The sequence below is a fragment of the Aedes aegypti genome, chromosome 1, assembly GCF_002204515.2.
Source record: "Aedes aegypti strain LVP_AGWG chromosome 1, AaegL5.0 Primary Assembly, whole genome shotgun sequence".
Classification (NCBI taxonomy): Eukaryota; Metazoa; Arthropoda; class Insecta; order Diptera; family Culicidae; genus Aedes; species Aedes aegypti.
This window is the reverse complement of record NC_035107.1, coordinates 127,881,029-127,908,358: the sequence shown is the minus strand read 5'-3', so window position 1 is coordinate 127,908,358 and position 27,330 is coordinate 127,881,029. Positions and strand designations below refer to the sequence as shown.

The window sequence follows — 27,330 nt, the reverse complement described above, 5'->3', positions numbered from 1 at the left end:
GGCGCTACGCTGTAGTCATCAAGATATTAAGGTAGATACATTCACTATAAGAGTAGATACCATGCCTTCACAGTTATGGATCGAATAGTGTTAAGTTCAACTTATAAAATACAATAAAACAACATTGAAAACATTAAATTTTAATGTAAAAGCACGAATCGAATCGATTCTAATGGGAACTTTTTTAGTAAAATATTTTGAGTGCAATATTTACTAAGGATTGCATAAAAATTAAAAATTCTATCAGTATCTGAAAACCGTATTAAGCATCAATTTTCATATTATGGATCAAATTATGACATATTACGGATCAGTGCGCAAAATCAAGAGATTTTCAATTTAATACATTTGTTTTGCATGATTGGGCGAAAGTTAAAAATTACTGCAAAAAATAGCAGCATTAGAACTGTAAACAAGGGTAAAATGCCTTCTTATGGACAGTAGAGAGATAAATTAGGCATGGATCAAAAAATAAAACCTAAAGGTGCTTTTCAGATAGTTTACACTTTTGAGACACCCTTTATAACCATTCAACTATGATAATTGTGCTTGTTTGGAAGCATATTTGAACTCTAAATAAGTTGCTGCTCGAGATCAATGTTTTTTTAGATTTTTTTGTGATGCTGCATTGTAGTAATTGAGACATGGCGTTTTTTCGCTCCACACCAAGTTTTTCACCCATTTGTGTTTGCTAAAAATGATATTCACAAACTTTAATGTTTTATGAGTTTTATCCTTAGTGCTATTGCCTAAAAATATCGAATACAATACTCAAAATCGCAGATATCTACATTCTTTGGAAGTGATCCATAACCGTGGTAAACAATCATTTCCTGGACCATATTTTGGATCACTAGTTAGAACTGCTAATATTCAGTATTTAAAGCGTGTGTTATGTAATGGCAATTTGATTCATGATGTCATGTGTCCAAATCACGGTATATTTTCATAAGATGAAAACACACTCAAATTATGATGTCATAAGTAATAAACTTGTTTTGTTGATACTGATTTCTACCCCTGCAGGATTAATTAAGTACCTTCTAGTGGATTTCCAACAATTTCACTAATATTTTCCACAAGAACTACTAAAGTTCAACTACTACTTTCCTAGGATTTCTTCCAGAATGTTTATTCAGGATTACATTAAATGTTTCCTCTGATGAGTTTTCCAAGAAATACTCCTGTGGATTTTCTGAAAAAAAAACAACGCAGAAGGTAAATTCTAGGAAAATAACTTTAGGCATCTCTTGAGAAATTGCTCGAGTAATTTATAAACGAATACTGGAGGAATAAGAAGGTTTGATTGGACATTGATAATGGGATTTGGAGATTTACTGAAAACTGGATGCATTTCTAGACATATCTGTGAAGAATTTCTGCAGTAATCACTGAAAGAATTCCTGAAATCCTGAGCAGTAGGAAGGAGTGCATATAGAATGTGTGAAGGTGTTTCGTATAGTTATTGGAGGCTTTTGACTCTACAAGCAGGATTTTCAGCTGGGAGTTTTCTACGAATTCTTGCAAAATCCGTCTTGAAGTTTTTTCGGAAATTTTCTATAAGTCCTTTCACAAGTTTTCCAAGATGTCACGCAGTAAATTATCTTGTAAGATCTTGAAAACAATGACAAAAACTGTAAGTTTTTAATTTTACATACAGCATTTAACAGAAATTACAAGAGAGATGTTTTTTTTTCAGTTAACCTTCGGTCTGTCACGTTGTTCTTTCTTGTACAACAATTGTAATTCATATGCTATCATTTTGCAACAAAGGTATCGATCGACTCCAAACCGGAATGTATTATTCAAGAATCTTCTTAAAAACAACATTCAATAGTTTTTGTTTAAGGTATGGCGATAATATTGACAAATGAACATAGAAGTCGCATAAAGGGTGTACGGAATCAAATTGCGACACACACTAAATTCGCACGTTCAACCAATCATCTTCAAACTTTCAGGGAGTAAAATAAAACATTTTATGAATATTTTCCCATGTTTGCATAATTTCAATTCAAGAAGTATCCAGAACAAGACAAGCAGCAGCCGCCATCGTTGAAAAGATACGAGAGAAGGTGGGAAAATATTTTGTTTTGGTTTGCTCTTCGCTGAGACGTTACGTTTTGTGACAGTGACGTTACGTTCCTGAAGGCGCAACATTGAAGCAGCCCGATATTTCGCCAAAACCTGTTTATAAGCAACCCCCTGAAGAAAGCGCTAGTTATTGAAGCCTACCACCATCTGTGTGGCGCTAGTGCTGGAGTAAACAAATTTAGGCTTTGCCCTCATCAAACCCCGTGCAGAAGCGACAAATGTCGTATGAGAAAAACATTAAACTATTGATAATCGTTGTTCGTTGTGCCTAATAAAATGTGGCTAAATTATCTAGCAATTACAGAAAAACTGGATAAAGCAATACGCACTCAACACCAGATTGATGGGTAAAATATAAATGTCGCATTCTACAACGAGTGTGTCTCGTGCTTAAAACGGTATTTTTGGACGAGCTGTCAAATCAGCACCTTCTCCAGCACCAAATTTTTGGCTTCACTTCAGTTGTTCGTGGATGACAGCCGTTTCAGTCCTGTGTTTATAAGATGCACTACTGGTAGCTATACGTTCAATCAGCATTTAATGCTCTGCCGCACTAGCGCATATAATGCTAACACTGTTCGACAAAAAAAGTCGAATGCACAGAGACCGGACACCCCGGGCTTGAAAGTATAAAAATAAACAAAAATAATGGCGTTTTCAGAATGTTCGTGTCTGCCCCAGGTCATTTTTAAAATATACTTGAACTTTTTGCATTTTTTATTTAAAAATCTAATCTAATCAATAAACCGACACAGTGTTGTATATTCAGGACAGAGGAATTCATGTGCCATATAATGTTTTCAACTTTAAATACAATATGAAGAGTTGTAATAAGGTTTGCAGGGAGCCCTCCCCCCTTTTTTGTACCCTCCCCATTTTTAAAGTATCGCAAATGATGGAATATTTGATATACATGGGGTTGTCAAAATAACTGGAACAGGCAAAAATTGGGCCAACTTTGGAATGCTGTATTTTTATTTGTATATAAAGTTTGACAAGACTACAAATTGAGAATGATATATCTTGAAATCCAAATAATTTTGAAACTTCGGGTCTTAAGAAAAGTTGTTCTAGAGGTTAAGCAAAGTCTAATGGTACTTTATTTAATTCAGAATTTAACCACTACGGAGCGGTAATGGTCGTGAAAGTTTAACTTTAGTTTGCAGATATCTCAGAAGCCTGTCCACTTTGAACGATGGCGTTTTCGGCAAAGTTCTTCTGTAAGTCTATGGCTTTCACTTAGCCTGACCACTTAGAAAGATGACATCTTCAGCAAAGCTCAGTAGCTCAAGGACTATCATTATTGTACCAAAATATTCTAATTTTGTACACCAGCTGACGCAAGTGAGCATGAAACTTTTGTTTTATAAATATCTCAAGATCATGACTACTTAGCAAGATGGCGTCTTTGGCAAAGTAGTTCAGTATGTGATGGGCTATCATTGTTGTTTTTTGTTGAACTAGTTCATTCAAAATTTTACAATCAGGTGGCGCTAGTGAGCAAGACATTTTGCATGAAAAATCTCTCTAGTGCCATTGTTCTAGGTGGTCTGTTCTGAGATATCTACAAAACAGCAGATTCACACTCGCTAGCGCCACCTGGTGGCAAGTTCTCAAATCTCTTGCATGAAATAATGATAGCCCTTGAGATACTAACAACTTTGCCAAATACAACATTTTTCTAAGGAGCCAGGATTCTAAAATAACGGCAAAGCAAAAATTTCACGATCATTAGCGCCAATTTGTGACAATATCTTGAATTAAATGGCTCAAATAAAGATAGCGCTTGACCTGAGGAATTTGAAATATCTACAAAACAAAAGTTTCATGCTCATGCCAACTTGTTGAGTGGACAGTAGAGTGCGGCTTATGTTTCAAAAGAGCTCAAAACCAAAAATTCGTGTGGTCTTCTGAATTCAAATCACATAAGAAGAGAAACCTCAAAACTTGAGCCAAAAATATTAACATTGAGAGGTGGTGCTAGCGACTTCTAGACGAATTTTCAACTTCTATAAACGAACTTTCAGTGGCTTTGTTATTTTTCAACCAATTTTAAAATTTTTAAAATAAAATTCATGAAAACTTTGTGCAACATCAAATTAGTCTATATTCAAAATTAATCTTAGTTAAAAGTAGTTTACTTAAATGTGTCCTCATTCTACTAAAACAAATTATTTTAGTTTGATCATAACTTCATGAATACTCAATGTTATGATCGAACGAAATTGATTTTTTCTGTAAAAAGAGCAAAAATTTGAAAAAAAAAAACACTTTTTACTAAGACTAGTTTTGGTTGCAAACAAATTTTATGTTCTACTAAGTTTTCATGAATTTAATTTTTAAAAATGATGCAAAACGTTTTAAAATTAGAGAACATTTTTCAAAGGTGATTTCATTGAAGGTAATTTTTTATACAGTGAAACCTCCATTAGTCGATGTTTCGTGACTCGATATTAACTCATGGAACCATACTAAAACAAAATTTCATTGCTACTATGATGGTCCCCTGAATCAGCTTTCTCAAGCATTTCTGTTCCATGAGTCGATGGTGCCTTCAGATATCGACTCATGAAGATTTGACAGTTACTCGAATATTCATCTTCAATACGCACCCTAGTGACAGGAAGACGGGGTTGGTGGTCTGATGGCTACCGCTTCTGCTTCATATGCAGAAGGTCATGGGTTCAATCCCAGGCCCGTCCCTTTCCTCGTACTTTGTAGTTGTATATCTCTCACTTGCTTCTATCTTCCATTCTAAATATATCACACTCAAAACTATTCGTTCATAGCAAACGCTAGAACCAGAGACGGACAAGAAACCGTTTCCCTAACGCTTCCTACTTCCACGCGCACGCATTTCTTACGCCTGATACATAGGCAGTCTGCTAACCACAAAAGCAAACCTCTCTGCCATGCCTTTCCCCCAATCCATACACTCCCGCATGAACTGACGTGGATGCAGTGGAATATACGGTCTACGTGGGAGTCAGTTCAATGCATCATCAATTCCTCCCCCTTCCCCTCATTGGTCTGCATTCTGACGTGGCAGGTGCCATTGTTGCCTAAAAATAGAAGATCACCAGCACTTACACACTGAGGATGCCTGTTAGTCCCAAGCAGTCATTCGGTTGGTTCCTTGTGTAAGTGCAGCTGATCTGGCGATACTGGAGTGCATCCACGGGCGGCCAATCAAGCTCAAGCTCAAGCTCAATACGCACCCTAGTGACAGGCGCCTGAGGCATCTACAAAACAAAATTTCATTTTGGATTGCTCCAACAATGATAGCCTTTAAGTTATTAAACAACTTTTCCCAAGACGCCATGTGATCAGCCTACTAAGATATTTGCAAAACAAGAGATTCATATTCACTGGCGCCATGCGATGGCAAAATCTTAAATCTCTTGGTGAAAAACAATGAAAGCCCTTGTGTTATTCAGCAACTTTGTCGAAGACGTCATTTTTCTAAATGGTCAGGATTCTGAAATATCTGTAAAACAAAGGATCCACGCTACTTAGCGCCAACTTGTGGCAAAATCTTCAATTTAATGGCTCAAATAAAGATAGCGCTTGACTTGTGGACAACTTTGCTGAAGACGCAATCTTTAAGGTGACACATCACAGAATCCAAACATGGCAGGCACAATGGCCGGCTTGTGCCCCTACTCACGATTTCGAAGGCACAAATCTGCTGAAATAATGAACGTACAAAGTTGATCTTCTTATTTTAAGCTTTCTGCTAGTGCACAAAGCTAAAATAGAAATATCATTGTAGTTTGATGCTTCTTTCGCGAGATTTGTGCCTTCAAAGTTTTGGAACATTATTGAATTTTGATTCCAAGCTGTTTCACCTTAAGTGGATAGGCTTCTGAGATATATGCAAAACAAAAGTTTTATGTACACTAGCACCGCCTAGTGGTGGAATTTCGCATCTGAATGATCACCACATGCCAGCCGTTGATCTCCTAAGCAACTTTTCAAAAGATTTTTTTTTATTTAATCCAGATCGCGAGGTATTTCATGTTGAACCTGAAAAAACAAGGGTGCTGTACGAAGAACGACGCGCGACTACTCGCGTTATAAAAATTTGCGCGAAAGCCGAATGGTTAAATCATAACATTAAGCTTTCTATACCCTATCCAGGAATTCCTGATGTTTGAAATTTGATCAGAAAGTTACTTAAAGATTTCGCATAAACTTCGTGTGTACGCCAATAATATTTGAATTTATGTTGCGAGTACCACCCTAGCGCGTGGTCACTCACTCTCAGTGTGCCGAACCCAACACCAGAAGGCACAGCTGATTGCCGCATACTATTGCCCACATATAGGCTTTGTAGGTATCGAACAGTCGAACACTATCACTCTATCCACCTCTACGGGGTAGAAGCAGCAGAATGTAAATATAGCAGTTTAGTTAGAATCAAACGGTCGCGTTCGATAGCCGTCGGCAATACACGTCGTCACTTAAACCCGCAAAATAGAGTGTATTTTTCGTATCCCAATAAACGGTCTTGTTTATCCCGCGCGAAGGTGTTTTTTATAGTGATTATATCACCGCGGACCTCCGGACGTTATATGTGCGTAAACACTTCGCATAAACAACACCTGTTGTTCCGAAAATTCCGCTTATTGTATCAGCAGGGATCACTACAGGAATGTTTGTAAGATTGTTTTTCAAGAACATATGTTCATACCCAAACAATCAAAACTTCGAATAAAAGGGCATGATTTGGCTTAATCAGCTCATTTTTGAAGTTATTAAGCGAACATTACAGTTTACATAATGTTCGGTGAAGTTGCGCATAGAGAATGATATTGACCTTGAAGTAAGGAATGATTCATCATAAACTTGTTCCGAACTTTCTTGTTGTCGACATGTTCACGAGTTACTCTTTCGTGAATCAAGTTTCGTTAATTTCCACAGTGTTCGCTTAATCAGCGAAAAAGTTCCACTGAAACTTGATTTTTACTAAACAGATTTTTGGAATGCATTGCTTGTATGCAATTCGAACTATTGGTTGCTTGGGATACACAATTAAGAAAGACTTGGAGACCGAATAAAAGAGATTTTAAGAGACCTACAATTCAAAATAGAGACTCTTTAGACTTGCATTAGGATAGTGCTCAGATTTCTACAACAAGACCAGCATAGCAGCTTCAACCAAAAAACTGATGCTTGGAGAAACTTTTATGGGCAGTTTAAACATTGTTTTGACTCTATCGAAATTTATTTAGTGCCAAATGTTTGAACTGCTGTCATATTCCAGTCAAATATTTGACTCCAAAAATTCAATTTGTCAAAGTTAATAGTAACTGTTTTCTATCCTCACTCGCTCCAAATTCCACTACTCTAATTCTTAATTCTTCATCGTTCTGCGCGTGCAAACACTCTCCTTACGGCCTCTGCTAGTTAGAATGTTGGTTACAGCATCATCACTTTACTTCAATTCGCCTCAATATCTAACAACTATACAGCACTTTTTACTCTTTAATTGCGATTTATTTAATATTGATGATTCTACCAATGCACGATTGACAATATCCAGCGCCTAAATACGCATCCTAATAATTGTGATCTTTTTAACTTTTTCAGAATATGTAAGGCCTAAGTTATCAATGAATTTCTTCGGCAATACTTACTCGATGCACCTAATCACACTCGAAAATCACAAACTGTACATAGAAATGCGGCTTTTTTATGAATGCACTCATTCACTGATTCTTCTGGAACAAACACTTATCTAGATGATGGTAACCTCCACTGTTTCTCATTACAATATGACGTGCATAAGCATTTCGAGGTCGTGCTGCAATTTCAAGCCAAGTGCCCCACAGAAAAAATATCCTATCCCGGCGATGCACCACCAGATTTGTTGTGTTTATTTATCTTCCAAATCCGAGAGGAATCACTCCAAACTGTGGATAGTTATAGGCTGTCACACACCTTACTGCTGACCGTGCACTGGAGGGAATGAGAGGCCGTTCACGAAAATCGATAACGTGTGTCTCGTCCTGAACAATAAGAATGAGTTTTATGAATGGAAGCAGTTGCCAAAAAGTGCTGCCGAGAACAGCTCTACGTGCAACTTCTATGAACCGATATGGAAGACGACTCGCACACGACTGAATGGTTGAATCGTGAATGAGTGAATCATATGGCGCAGCAGAGAGAGAGAGAGAGAGAGAGATGATGCATAGAAGGGAAAGGCAGCAATAACATGTCAGAATTCGGTTTTCGTTGTGGTGGGAAAGAATTTCAGCGTTGCCGATTTCACTGGTTCAATGTGTATTATGAAGAACCCACAAAAACACAAATTCACGCTAGACCAAGTTATTATAACGTGTCGAGCTACATACTAAGGAAGTTGAAAAGTGTGAACTTTGATATGATCTTTCAAAGGTTGATTATATCTGTATTCAATTTTTGTTTTATTTTTCTAGATTCTCATAGTTTTCTTGATTTCTCTGAAAATAAAGTATCATCGTACCAAAAACCCATCCATTTATTAACCCATCTACCGGCAGCTTCACTTTTTCACCACAAAAAAAATATTCCAACAGCGATAACATTTTTGATTTTCAATGTTTTTTGCTCCATTTTTTCAAAGCCCTCTAAAGATTATTCTGTTTTAAGAATCTGTGTCGTGAATACTAGTTGGTCATCTCAAGACTAACAATTCAAAAGGCCTCATCTCCAAAAAGTAAACAATGAGAAAAATGCAATCTTGTTTTGTCAAACAATAAATCAAATTTAAATTATGAATTTAAGCATTTTATGTTATTTTATCGTCCAGAAAGTCGATGGATAAACTGATTTATAGCTATGAATATTCATTACTATCATTTTAGCAAAAAATCCTGCTAAAAAAACGAGTCAAAGGAAATGAGGCTTTTATTTCACCAAAAGCTATGCAGCCCTTTTCATTTGTGCCATAGACGCCGGCCGACGCTGATGAGGCCTGTGAGTTGACGCCTTTGTTTACTCTAAAATGTGTTGAGGCCTTCTAGTTGTGGCTTGTTTTTTCATCATCTTCAGATGTGGCCTTTTGAAAATCATTCAATATTTATGATAAAATACGATAATTGAAGTGTAGAAGAGTGTTACGTGGTAAAGCAAGGTACATGGGATCTCTGCAGCAAGAGGAGATTCGTGCGGTCGATTAAGTATGTGATTTATTCAATCATCGTCATCGATAAACATAATGGATGTGCTAAGCGAGAGTGTCGTCGAGCAATTATATGGAAATATTTGTTCAATTGAAGTAATATTTCAATTGAACGTTATGTTTCATGTAATTGTAACGAAATCGTGTTGTTATCAATAAGTTGTGAAGTACAGACATGCTGACACAGGTATTATTAGGTAGTATGATACAAAATACATCACTCCACAGGAACCCGACGAAAAATTTGATTATGTTCGCTGTTGAGACTATCGCTGTGTAAAATAATACATGGAGCGGAGCGGCTGAAGTATAACTTGTAGCTGCTTAGTAAATTTGAAACATTTTTTCGTAATTTTAGTTGCAATTTTGATGTTTGTTTAATAGGCCTCAACTCGGTTTCAAGTAAATATAGAAATGGGGCCTTTTTGGGAAAAGGCCGCATTTGCGATTAATATCCTAATTATCGGGAAATGAGATGGGGCCTTTTAGAAAAATGATATTTTTTCAACTTTCATGCATATTTTTGCATGACTATTGTATGATACAGTAAGAATAGGCTCTTATACACTTAAATCAGCAGAAACCCGATTTGTTTACATTTTGGACTTGAGGCCTTTTCAATTGTTGGTCTTGATCTGGTTCCGGAGATATACCAAAACATCTAGGGCAGTGGTCACCAAACTGCGGCCCGCGGGCCGCATGCGGCCCTCGAGAAGGTTTTGTGCGGCCCGCGTACGGAATTTGAATGTCAATGTCAAATGGCCCGTAAGATTTGAATTATTGATAACACAGTTTAAGTTCTTTTGTTCTTGTAACAACAAACTATCAGGAAAATAGTATCGAGTGTGTTCATCAGCTAGGTAACAGCTCGAATTCTGTTTGAGATCCCAATGTTCCTCAAATCTTCCAGTTTTGAGTTCATAAAGGAAGCTTCAGTTGGCGAAGTGCCTCTCAACTTCCTAAAATTGTCATCGTTTCGCAGTAACTTAAACATTCAGCTTTTATAGCGATACAATGTGTTCTAGTCTTGTAAGAAAAACCTTAGACCTCAGAAATCAGGTATACCGTAAAACGGGGTATCTTTGATAATGCGGGTAACTTTGATAGTGCGTAACCCACCACATACTAAACGAAATATCATAATTTCTGTAAATCGGTTAAGCAAAACGAATGCAAAACTGAAGAATATTAGTATGACACTCCATATAAAAGCTGTTTTCATTTGAATCGAGACCATTTGAGGCTTTTTACACGAATATTAAAAATTTACACAATTTCAGCATTTTTGAAACGCTTACAAACAATCTGTTGTACGATCACTATTTGATGTACTTTTGAATAGTTCGCCACTTATATTTGGCAGCCTAGTTATCATAGAACTTGAATACGGTCTCAAATCTCTTAGCGAAAAGCATTTTCACAAACTGGGACCATTTTTGTAATCTAAGTCAGAAATTTCCATATAACGTTAAACGCCTATAGGTATGCAATGCCCTACAAATGTTCGTAATTCATTCAATTTTGTTCGATGCATACTCCATTATCAAAGTTACCCCAAAACAGAAAACCGACTTTCGATTATATGAAAAATTATATATCCATTCAGATTAAATATTTTGGCAATCTGTCAACAGCAATCGATAGGTAGGATGCCAGTACTTGTTTTAAAAATATAAATTATAATTCTTTGAAACAACATGCATAAATATTCAAGTTTTCTTCGAAAAAACTATCAAAGTTACCCCGTTTTACGGTACTAGTTTTTTGTTTTGATTGTTCAAAGCAATAAAAGACTTTTCAAGTTAAATCAATCTTTAAGAGCAGATGTGTGGAAATCTTAATGCTTACTTCTTATATTGGTGTTTTCTTCAAAAGAGCTTTGAAGATCTCATAAATCTCATCAACGTGTTCATAGACAGGAGATGGTACAAAAATTATGTCATGCTTAATTCGGGCTTTTGTAAAGCTTCTTAAATTAGACCTCCAAAAATTTTATTAGGCTTTTCACTATATGTCTGTAAACTTTCCCCATACTTGGAAAGTGTTTTAATTAGGGAAATACCTCAAAGGAATATTAGCAATTCCATATAAAGCCGTTAAAATGAATCTTCACGTAACTTGAGGCCCGCGACATGTTTTGAAAACATTGAAGTGGCCCACCTGATTAGTGAGGCTGAGGACCACTGATCTAGGGGGACCTAAGTTTATCCATATCCCTCGTAAATATCTCAGGTTACAGATTTTTCTCATATTGGATCATTCGCTTTTCGAAACAATTCTTCAATGAGAGCCTGTTGTGAAAAAATGAACCAAATTGGTGCAACAGTAACTTTTTGTAACTTTCAGATTTCTTGAAGACAACTAAACCGATTTCCATGATTTTTTCAGAGAAGCTTCTTATAACCTTTGTATAGCCCACATTATACTTACTATTTCATGCTTTCCACTTTAGCTTTCTGATCGTTCTAAGCGCTTATGACCAGATTGGTCCTTCATACCTCAGTATGGATAGTGCCACGCCTGCCAAGAGCTTGCGTTTGCTGGCAATTACTGCAGAGCTGTTAGACATCATTCTCGAAAGCGCCCCTATAGCCGTAGATAGCCTTTTATAGGCATATTCGACATGCCTAGCGAAACTGAGCTTATCATCGATCATTATTCCAAGATGCCTAAGGGATCGCTTGGACTCTATGGTGCAATCATCTTCCGAAATATGTGCCCTTTGCTCGGACTTTCCTCGGACCATCCCTCAACTATGAAACTCACCATAGATTACTATGGTGATGTCTTCGGCGAAGCCAACCATCTTAATACCCGTCGGAAGAGGCAATCTCAGTACGTAATCGTACATCGCAGTCCATAACATCAGACCCAAGATTGAACCTTGAGGTACTCCCGCGGTAATTCGAACGCCCCTCCACTGTGTCATACAGTAAAACCCTACCATCAAAATTGCTTTCTAGAAGCTCAAACAACTACACCGGTACCTTGAGGCGGTGAAGTGCGTGGGCTTCCCAGCTTGCGCTGATAAACGCATTCTTTACATCTAGAGTAACAACCGTGCAGTAACGGATGCCGTTCCTTTAATGCTCGATTGCCACCACAGCTGTTTGAAGGACCGACTGGATAGCGTCCGGAGTAGATTTACCTTTCCTTAATCCAAACTGGCAGTTGGACAGGCCTTCCGTATACGGTACTAGCCTGTTGAGAATCAACTTCTCGAACAACTTGCCCGTCATATCTAGTAGACGGATAGATCTATACTCCGACCGGTCACCTGGTAGTTTCCCCGCCTTTGGTAGTGGCACCGATTTCTGTCGCTTCCATACATCCTAGAAAATGTCTTCATTTGCAGCGTTACATCGCGGTTCTGATCATGTCCGGGTCCGCATTCACTGCCGCTTTTAATGCAACTTTCGGGATACCATCGGGTCCCGATGCCTTGTTTGACGCGAATTATTTCACGACTTCTGCCAGCTCTTCGTTCGTCACTCTCGACACTTCTTCTCCTTCATCTGCCGCATACGATGCTGGGGGCCATGGGCTTGTGAGATGGTGCGGAAAGAGTACCGTAAAACGGGGTAACTTTGATAGTTTTTTTCGAAGAAAACTTGAATATTTATCAGTCTTCACGGTGTGACATGAACACAACGCGCACGGATGTTTTTGCGCTCATTTAAACATTGCATCCAATGCTTGAGCTGTACAAGAAAACTTGTACACGAGCTTGAACACGAGCGCAATGTACAACTTTGCGCACAGGTTTGTACCCATGTACATGTATGTAAAAATATGTAAGCTCAACATTTAACGTCAAGTTTGCATAAATTTTCTTTGTTTTTTCCCTCAAATTGTCTTCAAAGTCTCATCTCCATTGCCAGTTTTCTCAAAGGTGAACTGAGACCTTTATACCTTTGCAAATAGTTAAATTTCGGTGCGACATTCCACGATCAATACATTTCAGGCAGATGTTGACGTCATAATCCCAGTATTTCAGCGATCCAACTCATTTGTACTTCCGCAGGATGTTTTTATAGGGTGATGTGCTAGTATCCATCGTATTAAGCATTGATCAGTGAGAACTGCAATTTTCCCAGTATTGCAGTGAATGATGCTGATACAAACCGATGCCAAACAATTCTTTCTCAAAACGGCTTTAGCATTGTACAATAACATTTTGATAAATCTTGATTTCTTTTTGGAAATAATGCAAAGAACATGCATCTTACCGTATTCTCAATCCGTCGTATCGTTTTCAACTCCGTCGCAATCAGTTTCCAGATTCGTCTTACAACTTACGGCTCACTTTGATGTATTGAGTGGCTAAAACACAATACATCAACGCTATAATAAAATGTTTTACTAGAAAATATAGATCTACGGGCATCTCCCTCCATTCCTTCAGCATGATGGAATATACTAATTTCCTTTAAAATTAATTGTTTCTCATCAAAATTCAGCCCAATCATATGAACACAATTACTTTTGACCGTACAATTCTAGCATTTGCTCACAGTACAGCGAAAACAACACAATCAAAGGAACCGCATTTTTACGTCGAGCGTCGCGCACACATTGATGCGCACAAACTTTTTTTTCTCAGTACGACGGATTGAACTTTGACTTGCAATTTCATTTACTATCGTTCTTGCTTGACCCAATCTCACCCCCATTTTTGATGTTTTAGACACCGTACCGAAAAAAAATGAAATTTTTGTGAAAATAGAAGAGCAAGGCCAGTAGAATAGTCTTCAGATTTGTTGGAACGGATCAAATTTGTTACACGTAAAAGTTGATGAGTAGTCGAATGTCCATGTCGGAATCCGAACTGTTCATTGGCAAAAATTGAATTTTCGTTGATGTGGACCATCATTCTGCTCAAAATGACCTTTTCAAAAAGTTTACTGATAGAAAGCAAACTGATTGGGCGATATCTAGAAGCTTATGCAAGATTTTCGTCTTGTTTTAAAATTGGTAATACTTTGTCATTTTTATATTTGTCAAAAAAAAATGCCAACTGAAAATATTTGTAAAATATATCAACTAAGAAAAAAAATTAACGCACTGTATCTATTTTCCACCCATTGCAATTTGATAGTTGACTAGCAGCCAATTTTTTTATTATGCATAGAAGTTGATAATCTACTAATATTAAACTGTATTTGTCAAAAGATAGCGAATAAAATATGGACCGATGCACGAGTTCACTATCTGACGTTTGAGCGGTGCCGTGTTATTTACGTGACCATGGCAACAAGTGAATTCGGCACCGCTCAAACGTCAAATTAGTGAACTCGTGCATCGGTCCATAGTACAATATGACTTGCACTGTGTTGAGATAGACTTGATTGTACGCTAATTAGGTGCAGTTCATGAATAACGAGATCTTTTTTTGGGCTTTTCAGACCCTAGGGTATACCTTGCTCCATTTTTTGTTCATACAAAAAATGTGTATAGACCGTAGACATTGGCCAGACTCCAAAGCTCTACTCCTATTTTTTAATAATAGGACCATATTTCCTGCTAGGATGGAAGGTAAATTCAATCCTGGATCTTGGTTAATTCAAGCTAATGACACATTCCACGCACATCTACGCCAGGATATCAAAAATTGAAACTCTGAAATATTTCCAAAGCTATGCAGAACATGAAAGACAATATGTTGAATTGTATAAAAAACATAAAGTTGATTGAAAATACAGTGAAAAACATACCTGAAAAGTTATATAAAGTTTATATAATTTATAAGTGAGAAATTGAGACATTAAACAACTTTTTCATAATAGCCCTGTATCATAGTTTATCAAGTGTAATATGATTGTCTTATCCGTTATCTAGAAGGGTATTAGATGATATTGCTATGTGCGGGTTTAAATTTTTCAAACAAATTATTGGTTCTTTGAAAACGTATTTTTTCAAATAGTCACATTATTATGGTGTCGCGTTACGAAAATAGCCTTATTTTTGACATTGTAAAATAAATATTTCTTATAGAACTCTTATATTTTGGATTCTCTTCCTACTCGTCAAGATACGTGTTTCCATCAAAAAAGATTTAAAATCGGACCATTCTTCGAAAAGTTACACTAGGTGCAAAGTTTTGGTGTCGCGTTACGTTAATTTTCACCGTAAATTTTCAGGATGAAACTACAAATTTCAAAATGCTCGTTCTCAGCAATTCTACAACCGATTTTCGAAATTTTTGATTTTCAGTAGATGGAAATAATTATACTAGCTTTCAGCGTTAGTGTCACCCCACTAAAACCCTCCCCGTTTTAGTAAAATGTGAGTATGTCTGTTTTCTCTTGTTTTTCACTCAAATCTGATCAAGTAGCTCTGGTTTTTACTGGCTAGTGACCCAAATCTTATCAGACACGTGCCGTTTAGTGCAGGAATAGTCTCTTACATGTTGTGGAATACTTGGCTTCGATGGTGAACAACGTGGTTCTCCAGCGGATAATCCGGAATATCCGTAAAAATGGTCAATTCATGAAAATAATCCAAGAACTCCTTATTATAAAACGCAATAGATTATTTGAATTGTTCATGGACCTAGGTGGTCACAATAATGACCTCCGGAAGATCCGGAACATCCGTAAACATGGTCATTTCGTGAAAATCATCCTGGATCACTGCGCTTTTTTTCAAAACATATCAGAAATCAATTACTAAACATAACGGATGATTGAGATTGCTCTTGGATATAGGTGGCCATTATAAAGATCTTGAGAGGATCTGCAGCAACCGTATAAAATGGTCATCTCATAAAAATCAACTTAGACACGTAGTTTTTTTTTTTCAAATGTTCTGGATGTCTTGTCATGACATTTATCTATGTTGACATTCATCCTTTACGTTGTATAATAATTAATTTGATAAATTTTGCAATAAACTTCGGTGATCAAGGTGGCGTTTAATTTCAATACAAATTATACTTCTTCTTCTTCCTGGCGTTACATCCTCACTGGGACAGAGCCTGCTTCTCAGTTTAGTGTTCTTATGATACTTCCACAGTTGTTAACTGAGAGCTTTCTTTGCCAAAGTTGTAATTTTCACATTCGTATATCGTGTGGCAGGTACGATTATACTCTATGCACAGGGAAGTCAAGTAAATTTGCTTTACGACAAGATCCTGGACCGACCGGGAATCGAACCCAGACATGACTTTGCTTTATAGCCGCGGACTCTAACCACTCGGCTAAGAAATGCCCTCAATTATACGTGTATTACAAATTTTATATGTTCTATAATTATGATTTTTTACGTGTTAAAAAAAACGCGCAGTGGTCTAGGATGATTTTTACGACCAGTTTTATGGATTTCACAAAGGGAATTGTAGTGGCCCATAGCAGCCCTGATTGGATGATTTTATAAATTAATAATTTTTATGAATATTAAACAACTATTATTCAATGTTGCTGAACAACGATCGGAAACGCGAGGCACGATGAATTTTCGTAGGCATCAAAACAGAATCTGCGAATAAACACAAACAACCGTTCGGGCGCTTCATTCGTTCGTGTTTCATTTTCGGATCGCTGTTTCTCCCGACGCTATCATCGGGTGATTTTCCATCGCTTGGTAATGTGAACGGTACGATCCACGCCGCCTGCTCTTCGCGAAGAACAGAAAAATATTCATTTCGATCATCTTCATGTGGGCTTGTAACAATCACGCTAAACTTGCTCCGCTCAAAAATGAGTGCCGAGCGCACAAAATTGGCCTCTTTTCGTGCAGCACAGATTCTGTGCAAAGGGGCTGTACACAGTTTTGTGCAAACGGTGGTGAACAAAACTGAATGAGTGAATTGCGCACAGAGGAGGAACGCTTGGAATGCGGAATTCGTTTCCATTTTTGTTTTGCTTCTGAAAACATTAAAAAAAACATTCCAATTTTAAAGATTTTCAGAGATTTTTTCATTTTCAATAGCCGAAGCGGAAGCAAATGGGGAAAAAACTTTCGCATTTGCGACCACCTTCCGGCTTTTCGCTTGAAAACATCTCAGAAAACTCCCCATCTTACCAACGGCCAACTGTTTGCTGCCACGCGGGATATCATTGACAGTTCCCTTTCCATCGATCTCGGACAGCCGAAGGCAAAAACGTCGGCAACTCACAGAATTAGTGCGACCTACTCAGAATTTTCACTCAGTCAGCCAGTTCTGCATTGGTTGCCTCATTCTGTGTAGTTTTAACACATGCGCTGCGTGGAGCTGGCTTAGCGTGGAGTGTTTGCTTGACTTTACGAGAAGAAGCAACCTTGCAATGAATCACGAGAATGAACAGCACGTGGATAAATGAATCCTACGAGGGGAGAGGCTTCGCGAACCACTTATCGGTGTGTTCATTTTGCTTCTTCGACGTTGCATCCGTTCGCTTTTTGCGATGCTCTTCGTGACGCAAAAATGAAAAATGAATTTTGGCGAATGTTGGATCGCGAAGATGCGTCGATCATTGTTCACGAAGAAGATCCATCGCAACCCTGCTATTATTAAAACCAGACCTAAAACCAGAGCTTTGTGCAAAAGAAAAAAAAGAATCTTAGGGAAAGTGCACCAGTTATGGCCATAGTAGTTCCCTATTTGGCCATATGTAAAATTTTAATAACAATCACATTTTAAATCTTTTTGAATGTTTTTACATCAAGATATATGTTAAATCTAACTACTACAACACACAAACATTTTCAAAATTTGAAGACATTAAAGTAATCACGTATGGCGAAATAGGGACTCACTATGTCCATAACTGGTACACCTACTCTATTTACTTCTCACTAAAACGTGGAAAGTTTCAGAAGAATTGCGCCAACGCTTAAATCTGGTACAACTATTTCCTTTCAATGAAAGCTCAAACAATCGGTTGAATAATTGAGGAACTGAATTTTATGAGTTAAAATGTATTCACAGTTTCGCCTAATAATCTGATTTAATAACTCTTCTGTGCGGTAGAATTCCATGATATTCAGATCACTATTTTGAGACCATAAACGTCCTTAACAATTTTGCTAAAACATGATCCTCAAAATACTACATGGCTACGTTGAAATTTTATTGGCCCATTATCTGGTTCAATTACACCCCTGTGCCAGAAAATTCTGTATCCTTCAGACCACCATTAATAAATCATAAACACTTGCACACGGTTTGTCTGAACCAGCAGATTATAAAAATCGAATGTACATCGGATATTCTCATCATCTTCAAAAGAGATCAAAGGAACGATTAAAAAATTTACACCCAAAAAAAGGGCAAATACCCCACTGTACAGCAGCTCTACATATTTTTCGTCCCATCATTGGAAAGATTTTATGGTCGTCTACAAATTTCTGAAACAATATTCTCAAAATAATTGATTGAATCTTTTTAATAATTTTACCCATTTATCAGATCCATTAACTCCACTGTGTTAATGAATTTCGGATAGTTCCGACAATCATAAATGTCTGCTTGTCGACTTTGCCGAAAGCATACTTTTAAAAGTACATAGTTCAAAGGTTTACATAATTTTATTTTACAATCAAATTCAATCATTCTAACATGTATCAAAGCTCAAGATTATTCGCGCCGCCATCCGAAAGCACTGTACCGGAAACATTCTTAAAAAATCACAGAAATATCTTAAAATTATTGCAAAGAATTTAGTCAAATTTATATGGTGACCACAAGTGCTATCTACGCTTTTACAAAGCACGACATTCTCAAAAGGTTTCACAGAAACATTAAATTAATTTTATCCAGTGTCGGATCAAATTATCCCACTGTGAAGCAGAATGTCGAATGTATTGAACAAATAACAATACTAGATATAGGGGAACTTACGTATTCTCGGCAGCTTAAGCCGATGCCGTGCTTCTTTTGTAATTTTCTCGGACATCAGCAGATAAATTCCGTGTTTTTCTATTTACATTTATGCGTTGCTCAATCCTCTATCGATTCACACCGACAGACTTGTCAAAATGCTTTTGGAAACGTTTCTACAACGCTGCGAACATTCCCTGTCAGTGTGACTATTGTCGGCAGCCTCATTCTCTTCGGCAACTTTCCCATAACAACTGCTGGTGAATCACTTCGGCAGCTCCTAATCAGTCGCATTTTGAGGCGTGATCATTAGAATTGATGGTATCTCCGGCGATATCATTTGTTTAGTCTCGGAAATCTCGCCAGCGGGAAGCGGGCAGAACAAAGAATCATCTGAATGTTTCCACTGATGTGTTTTGATAAAAAAAACTGTGTATTTGGCGTTTGAAATTTGGTTGCCGATAATAGTCGAATGGTGCCGAAGCCGTAAGTCTCCCTACATTTTTTCTGAAACCCGAAAGCAACATTACCGATTTTATCAATAAAAATAAAAAATGCTTTTTGCGTAACGCGACACCATTTGCAGAACCCTGTTGGAAGATAAACGTAACGCGGCGCTCATTAAACGAAATCAATGATTTCTGCAATTATTCAATATTTCCATCCAGTTTGAAGTCTCACTCTGATTCTTATCAATACATAGAAGGATTGCCTAGAACAAACCCGGATTGTAAAAATTATAGCAGAGCAGATATAGGCGATTATAGAGTGACGTTTAAAAAAGTGCATTTCAGCGATGGTGTCGCGTTACGAAATGCAACTGGTTTTAATTACCATATATGCAGTGTTATGTTTCAAAATGAATGTCACAACATCAAGAACATTTAATATGCATGATATAAAACCTGTTTTATCACATGGTCACAAGGCATATTTTCGAGAACATACCAAATTTGATAATGAAAGTCGGTTTCTCGTGGTGTCGCGTTCCGCTGGAATGTGTCTAATGATTGGTGAATTCAATCTAATGAATTTACATTGAAATAACCCAAGATATTGGTTGTTTCTATAACTGTCAAATAAAACAAAGTAAAACTGTATTGTTTTAAACAAATTTTGAGAGCATTCTTCGATTTGCGAAATATGAGTCCGCTGAAAACACCGACTCGACTCGACGCAATCGCGCACCTCTACCGGCACCTCAGCACATGTAAAAACCAGGCTTTATTCTGCTCATCTTGATCTGATAGATAAAGCGACCTCGTACGCTCACAACAATTATGAACCAGCATTCGCTGTTGGTTGAATAATCCGTGGCTGAGAGAGTGGAGAGAAACGTTGGCACTATCCAAACGCACATCTTCCATATGACAGCTCTAGCTTACTGCGAGGCTCTGCAAACACATCATCATAGGCCAGGGGAAGTGGTTCACCTAGAGTGAATTTATGTCAAAGAAAAAGTAGATTTTGTATGAGAATTGACAGAAAAATGAATGACAAGTTCATCCACTTCTCCTGGCCTATTGCTTTTGGGATGAACTGAGGTTGGTTTCTCCGTCAACACAAGAGCATGCTTTCGCTGTCCTCTTTGCCCTTTTGGGCAAAGAGCTACAAAGAGACAACGAAGAGCTGTCTGGAAATGCTCTTCCCCGAACTGAGAAATGGGAAAACATGCTCTCCCCCTAACTGAGAAAGGGAGAAAATAATCTCCTTCTCTTTTAGGCACTGAGGTTGTCAAAACAAGCTCTTCACCACTGTGGGAATGAAAATAACAAAACACAAACGTGTGAACTCTTCATCCCGCAGAGCTCGGACGCTCAGTTTGTGTGTGGGTAAAATCGCTTCTCTTTTGTAGTTGATCATTAAAAGGGGGAGAAAGAAGATAAGTCAAGAGCAAGGAAGAAGCCTGGTAAAAACTCGCCTATACCTGTTATCAAAAAAAAAAAAAAAAAAACGATTACGAATATCTTGCAGCGTAAAGTTCAAGTGATCAAATATTCATCCTCTCTTCGACCCTGCACTATAATAATTAGGAGCTTATTATAGTGCAGGGTCGAAGAGAGGATGAATATTTGATCACTTGATATTCGTAATCGTTTTATAACGCAGAGCTAAAGATTCTTTCTTGCGTTACACAATCTGAACAAGAAACCATTTCCAAATACTTCCCATAATTTATGCGAGGCAAAACATATTCCACTTTCTACGTAATGTAACCCAGCATAAACAGCTGCCCAACTCTTCAGACCTGCGCCCTCCAAGATCCAAGGTGCTGCTGCCTTACGTTCAAAACCTCTTTCCTCAAAGTCTGTCTATCAATTCCGAACTCTATTGCATACTACTATACCAATCAGACCCTTTTCCTGACAAGACACAGAGTCACAACCCCAATGTGATGGATTTACCCACAACCTTGTCATAACCCCTCTTACGTTTCGCTATCCTCGGAAGTCACCCATATTGATTCTTGGCAAAAAATATCAGTATTCAATCCACAAATCCCAAATTACACCACATTACGTTGGTCCGTTTGGCGTCGCCGGTGGATACCTGTCCTGACATTCTTTTCTTTCAAACCCCATTTCAAGCCTGTCCTCCACTTTATCAATACGAATGTTGACGAATCACGATAGTCTGAAGATCGTGACCAGAATGGAGGTAGGATTTATCACTACCCCACTAAACATTTGACAGTTCAACAGCTGACTAAATTGGTTGAAAAATCGGTCGATTGTTGCACCGACACTTATGGAAGTTTAACACAGCGATCAACTGACTAATCGCTAGATTAAATCGGGTGACCGAGGAAATCTGATGTTTAGTAGGTCAACTTACTTGGATTTTACTCAAAATACCGATTTATCCACCTATTTTGTAGGATTGCATCGACCCGCCCTATTAAATCGGGTGATATTCGCTTGATCCCTGTGTTAATCTTCAATAAGCGTCGCACCGATCGACTGATTTTACAACCAATTTAGTCGGCTGTTGAACTGTCAAATGTTTAATGGGGTAGAGACCAACCACCACCGCCAATACTCAGCCAGAGTGTCCGCATATTTATCCGCGAAAAATTTGGAAGCACGCATTTATGTAAACAAGCTGAACAAATTTCGCATTCCTACACGGTTTAATATCTTGAGATATCATATTCATTCATGATCAGTAAATTTGACACATTTCTGATTTCAAATATTTGAAAAACCAAGTTAAATATGCTGAGTGGTCTTAATGAGCGCCATTTTTTAGGATTTTCAACGGAAGAGAAACGTCCTTCAGACTCACAAGATTTTAACGGTAGGTATAATTTTCTATTTGCAGTTTAATTTAAAGTCAAAAACCTATAGATCGCCGTAAATATCGATAGAAAATTTAGTTTAGTGTCTTTAAGAATTTAGGGAGGAAATATCTCTTGATTGACTAGCGACCCTCGTGAAAATCGACTCCAAATAAAATGAAAATAATTTAGACATAAAATGTTACTGCGTCTTATATTTCCCTGAACAACATGCTCGATATCAGTGACTATATTAACGGAAATTTACTGTTCTCAAGGACATGGATTTTTTGTTTAAAATAGAAATTTCCTAATTATGAAATCACGACTGCATGTATATAATTGCAATTTTTGCCGCATGATTTGGGGAATCCGCGATTTTCGCGACAATATGTCATAACCTTCACCTATACGGAGCATAAATGTGCAAAAAATCTTGAATCGCGTTTTTCTCGGTTTCATATTTTGGAACATGGGACATTTATGCGTATAACGACAGTTTAGGTTATACAATTCTTCTAGATTTAAGAAATATTTATACTACCTCCGTACTATAGTTCGTAAGCGTATTTGCAGGAAATTAGCACTAAGCATTAGCTATAACTGTGATTCTAAGTATGAAGTTGTTTTTTTTTCTAATTTAGGGTATCAAATTCATTAGATATAATAATTTGCACGAAATGTCCAAATGTGATTTAAGGTTCAGATTTAACTAATTACGTAAAGAATTCAGTTTTGTTTTGATTCTGATCTTCATTCTCCGCGATCAATCTACTCTTATCTACTTATATCCGTATCGCCTCTCTCTATTACTCTGGGATGGACGGTCGTTGTATTGGTCAAGCCTGTTTGACCACTGTAATAGAGGTCTCCAAGCAAACTGCCACGAATACCAACGCACAATCAAGTCGATTTCCTCAGAATGAAAACGTTTCGATGTTTGTTTGACGTCATTGAACTTTCGGTCAACGTCAGTCCAACATGGAAGTGGTTGTTTTGCAGCAATTCTGTTTATAATTGTATTCTCACAGCAAACAAATGCAATGTTGTGGCAGTTCTCACAGCAAACAAAGAAAATTTTGTCAACATTGCACTACTACGCAGGGAACTTTATAGGTCTGTGACCACAGTAATCGACCACAGTAGATTTGTGGCAGGGGGGTAACGTGACAGTCTCTTTTCACAATTTCAATTTGTAATTTAACAGCTGAAATTTTAATCTTCTGCACGTAAGATCCAAAAAAAAGTAAGAGGTTGTTTCTGAGATACAACCGCCAAGTTGACGTTGGATAACGTTAGCTTCTTCTATTTCCCGGCTTGACACCGTCACAAACTTATGAAAGATTTCTACTGATAAAAATCCAATCAATTTTCATACTATTTGTTGCAAGACAATTCTGACCTATTATGGACATCGTGTGTTATTATTTGATTTGTTCGGTTAACACTTCAACACCGATAGAATCGGTCGATGGAAGAAGAAGCATGAGCGGTAAGTCTTGCTTCCCAAACAAATGTTCCGGTCGAACGTTAGGTCCACGCATGATCCACTAAGATTGGTTGCTTTAGTGGGTTCCGAAGCCAGTTTGAGGTTGAGGTGCTTCTCCATGAAGTCCGCGAACTCCATGTTCTCCTCTTTGCTCAAATCGATGTTAGTTGCCAGTCACGATGATTGGCATGATCTCCTTTTGATACTCGAAGAAGTTCCGCACCATAAAGAACTTCTTCTGCTTCGTCGTTGAATCCGCGGAAATGTAGAGGCAAATCTGCGATTCCAGAGTCCTGCAGGAAGCGAGTGGCCTAACTGGTCGGTCTGTTTGAGGATACCAACCAGTACGCGATCCACGCCAAGCGTGTCAGCATCATGCCGAAGGACATCCAACTGACTCATCGTATCCGTGGAGAATGCGCTTAAATTGAGTGCATTCGAAGTAAAAGAGTTACAACCAGAGACGTTTCATCTATTACTATTGATTGATTAATTATTTAATTCATTTATCAATTATAATTTTGGATGATTAGTTTTCAACGGAGATAAATGGCAAACAAAGTTCTCCCTAGGTTCCCGTCGCTATGGTCGGGCGGCGGTAGCATTTTTGCATTCTTCTCTGTGTGCGTATTTCGATTCGATCGTCAATTTTTTACGAAATCAAAACATCAAAACTGATTAGTTTTAGCTCTTTGTTTCACAAGTTGATACCGTAATCCGGGGTATCATTGATCAGCGGGGTAACACTTCGTGAAAAGTTCGAATCATCGTTTATTGATAGAACATTTCCAAATTACGAATGGTGCTTCTCTTTTTTATATTCATAAGCTAATGTAAGTGAGGGTTTTTGCGGAAATTGCGTTTACATTATGCGTAAATTTGTCAACTTTTCGAAACAATGATTTCAATGGGTAAGGATGACACTACCGAAGATTCATGTCTCACATAAGTTCTGCAAACGATATGAGCAAGGAAAATGCGGTTCTTACTAAAAATGGCCGTAAACGATTCTGTTGTTAAAACTTTCATAAGTATGCTCAATTAGGCAACATTAACGAATTACTGTAAACAATATAGGATTCCCTTAGGAAATTTCCTACCTTTAGGCGTATTCCGTGGTTCGGAGTGTTTGTATTTTTAAAATAACTCAAAAAGTACTTGTTTTAAAAATATAAAATTTGCAACATTTGCAGTTTCTAACGAAATATTTAAGAAATATTCAAAAAAAATGATCAATGTTACCCCGGATTACGGTACTCTGATCGCTGTAGCATGCATTGTAGGTAGCGACGACGACAACGGCATTATTCTAAGTATATATCCCCGAGATCGATTTTATCTTATAAACTCGTACCAATTAGCTCATACGGTTGAAATAATTAAATTTCTGTTAGATATCAGGGATTAGAAAATTGCCTACATTTAGGCGTTTTCATAGCAATTCTTGAAATTAACTATTCATTATTTCTTTCAATATTGCATTATTAAGAATTTAGCAAGCATATTCAGGTTCAGGGAGCTCATATTCATTAAGTAGAGTCGTTTCAAAAAATAACAATAATCGCATTGACAAGTGATCAATTTTACCCCGAAATGGGATTCCCCGATTTATTATTTAAGGGATAATTTTTAGCACTGAAAACACATTTGTTAGAAAATTTTGGCACATGAGCCAAAAAGGCTGACCGTCGTACTTGTTTTCATGCATTCAGTTGTTTGGCATTTTTAACATTATTGAAAACAGACAAGAAAAACCATGAAAAGATCATTTTAATCCGAAATTACCGTGCATGTTAACTTCAATACGTCAAAACCTTATAACAGCATGAAAAATGTGCTTTTCTATGGAAAATAAGACATGCCTCGAGAATTACCAATTTTTCAATAGTTTAGTAATAAAAATCAATAGTTTTCATTATTGAAGTAGATTCGTAGAAAGATTTCCAATCGATTGGTGCAAGAATCATGAAAATCTATGCGGGCGTTAGTAAGTTATTAACAGTCAAAATCTAACCACTTTTCGTGACGCGAGCGATTTTTCGTTTTTCGAAATTGTACCCCAGTATGTTGCCGTAAGACGTTATCCAACGTCAAAACATGGTTCCAATACTTCTCCAGCTGGGTATATACCGTGCGCTTGATTTTAACTTATTATAAATTTGATGCAAGCAAATTTGAGCAAAAAATAATTAAATATTTTATCTCAAAACTATGTTTAGGCCAACTTTGGTTAAATCTATAAGTTTCTACATTTTATATAGACTACAGCTTCAGTGTAACGAGCGTGCTGAGTAAAAACATTACGAAAAACTCTTGCTTGTTATAGCACGAGCGTTGGCGATGACGGTGAACGTAACCACTCATGAGATAATGCACAAGAAATTTAACAGTTTTGTTGCAAAAAAAATCTTATACCTCTTGTCAAAGGCTTTTTACAATGTTCACTTTTTATTTAATCTTAACATATCTTAAGAAAGAGCTATTTCTAAGACTTTGTCTCACACGAAAGCCTTCCACTTTATTATAGTTCAGAAAATGTTGTATTTTTTATGCACTTTTATTTTGATTTGTACTTACCATGATATCAGAATCGGGCCATTTTTTTTTTCTCTTTCTTCGGGTCTGGCACGACTGCGGAAGCAAGTCCAACGACGTATACATTGTTTTCTCCACGTGTTCACAATTCTATGAGCTTCTTCTTCATCACTCTTAGATAATTTTGCGAATACGATTTGGAAAGTTCGGTCCTTGCTCCTTTTGGAACATCGATACATATCTACCAGGTATTCATTTGTCAGCAACGTAACGAAATGCAACTTTACGTTCATGCCAGAAGGCATCAAGTTGCCAAAAAATATATTGTGTAGAGCGACAGTACTATATGCGTATTTGAACCTACACAGTTTTAGCCAAAATAACTTTTCAAGGAAAAAAAATTAACGGAATAAATTTATATATATAAAACAATTAAGAATACCGAATGCATTTTGATAAAAATAATAATGAACTTTGAAATTGATAGTTACGAGAATTTTAGTTGCTACTAACTTTATGCACAGCATATACATTATGTTATTTTCAAGCTTAATAGAAAAACGACATAAAAGTATTGTACATCAACTCATTATATTTCATTTATGAGTAGAAAACTAAAAGGTTTTATGAAGTATAGCTCAGAATACACTAAATTAAATGTTTATTGCGCATAGTCTGCTCTCAGAATCCTGGTTTTGTTAGAGAATACGCCACTATGAGAAATAAATGTAGAAGTATATTCTGCGTTGTACTAACAATCATCGCTATCATATTATATGTATTAACGTCTATATGCATATGGCGGATAGTGTACTATAATATAAGATAAATTTAATTGCATTGCAATCATTCGATATTTTCCGTGTGTACATTGAGCGTATTTCTCAGTATAATAATGCGGCCAGTAAACACCAGATGGCTTCAACGGCTAAAAGCGGGCTTCTGTCGTCTTGCCTTCATTTCTCTGTATT

The 27,330-nt window shown here is 37.2% G+C and overlaps 1 protein-coding gene across 1 annotated transcript in view; it reads right to left on the bottom strand.

Annotated features, from left to right (window-relative positions):
* The window catches only part of LOC5568675 (prolyl 4-hydroxylase subunit alpha-1), a 34,297-nt gene extending 26,076 nt beyond the window's left edge, over positions 1-8,221 (bottom strand). The window contains exon 1 of the mRNA XM_001658041.2: positions 7,734-8,221. The gene's annotated coding sequence lies outside the window, so the exon portion shown is untranslated. The remainder of the gene's footprint in view (positions 1-7,733) is intronic.
* Positions 8,222-27,330: the final 19,109 nt, after the last annotated feature.